Consider the following 1,505-nt stretch of genomic DNA (forward strand, 5'->3'; position numbering starts at 1 on the left):
GGAGAATTATAGACAGCAAGCCACAGCGACCAGCCACATCCACACCCTCACAGATAACAAGTACATATGATACACGCTTCAATCTTTGTCCTGGGACGTGGAGGTGGTGGTGGTGCTGGAGGAGGTGATGGGGGAACAGGAGGGAAACAGGAGTAGGAGGAGGAGGAGGAGGAGGAGGAGGAGGAGGAAACAGAAGGGAGAGCAGGAGGAGGAAGAGGAGGAGGAGGAGGAGGAAGAGGAGGAGGAGGAGGAGGAGGAGGAGGAGGAGGAGGAGGAGGAGGAGGAAACAAAAGGGAGAGGAGGAATACAAAGGAATACAAAGGAAAACCAAACAGCAACATACCTTTTGGTACTTGAAAGGCTGTTTGGTAACTACTTCTAACTAGCTACAGGGAAGAGAGACAGGACAGCATACCAGAAGGCTCCTCCCCACCCACCACTTCCTCCATCTTGCGCTGGCATGGAAATAGTTGGGAAAAGTACCATGCAGTATGGAAAAACTGACATGGAATTTTCATAGGAAAGGATGAAAGGAAGTTCTACTATTCACCCTACAATGAACTCTATACGCCTATCTGAAAGTTAATACAATTTATAATAAAACTGGTGTCTGTAAAATAAAAGAATTTATTAGTGAATTTAGTAATTATTCGGACAAGAAGGGAGTTTGATGTAGATTTGCTTTTAAATATTTGTTTATTTTATTTTTTAATGATTCAATAGAATTGCTGTTTACGATTTTTGCAGGAAGTTTATTCCATATATTTACTGTGCGATTAAAGAAAAATGTTTGGCCTCGAGGGATTTAAAACTTTTGGGCATAATCTTGAGTCCATTATTTCTTGTTAGGTTACAATGATTAATGGCAAAATATTTATTCGCATCAAGGTTACTATATCCTTCAAAAATTTTTAACACTTCAATTAGGTCTCCTCTTATCCTGCGCTTTGTTAAACTAAATAGGTTTAATTCTTCAAGTTGTTCCTCATATGGCTTATTACGCAATCTTGGAATCATCTAAGTGACTCTACACTCTATCTTTTCTAGTTTTTCAATGTCTTTTTTGTAATATGGTGACCAGAACTGTACACAGTATTCTAGGTGAAGGCGCACAAGTGAGTTATATAAGGGAAGTATAACCTTTTCTGATTTAAATTCGAAGGTTCTTCCAATGAAGCCTACTAATTTATTTGCCGTCTTTGCTGTTTCTGTGCAGTGTTGACTCGGCTTTAGGTCTTTTAACATAACGACACCAAGATCTTTTTCTTTTTTTAGCGCTTGACAGTGGCTTGTTATTCATTACATATCTCGCTTGAACATTGTTGCTTCTGATATGTAGAATTTTACACTTTTCTATATTGAATCTCATCTGCCATTTTTCTGCCCAGCTTGTTAGTTTAATGGGGTCACACTGCAGTTCCTGCCATTGTGACACTGACGTTAATTAACTTGTTATTTTGGTGTCGTCTGCAAATTTACTTATTTTGTAATTTATCCTTTCATCA

The 1,505-nt window shown here is 38.9% G+C and overlaps 1 protein-coding gene across 1 annotated transcript in view; it reads right to left on the reverse strand.

Moving 5' to 3' along the window:
- The window catches only part of LOC135103552 (probable chitinase 2), a 28,280-nt gene extending 28,208 nt beyond the window's left edge, over positions 1 to 72 (reverse strand). Inside the window, 1 exon segment of the mRNA XM_064009985.1 lies at positions 1 to 72. This exon segment is cut by the window's left edge and continues 82 nt beyond it. The gene's annotated coding sequence lies outside the window, so the exon portion shown is untranslated.
- Between the last annotated feature and the right edge of the window lie 1,433 nt (positions 73 to 1,505).

This window comes from Scylla paramamosain, chromosome 9, assembly GCF_035594125.1.
Source record: "Scylla paramamosain isolate STU-SP2022 chromosome 9, ASM3559412v1, whole genome shotgun sequence".
NCBI lineage: Eukaryota > Metazoa > Arthropoda > Malacostraca > Decapoda > Portunidae > Scylla > Scylla paramamosain.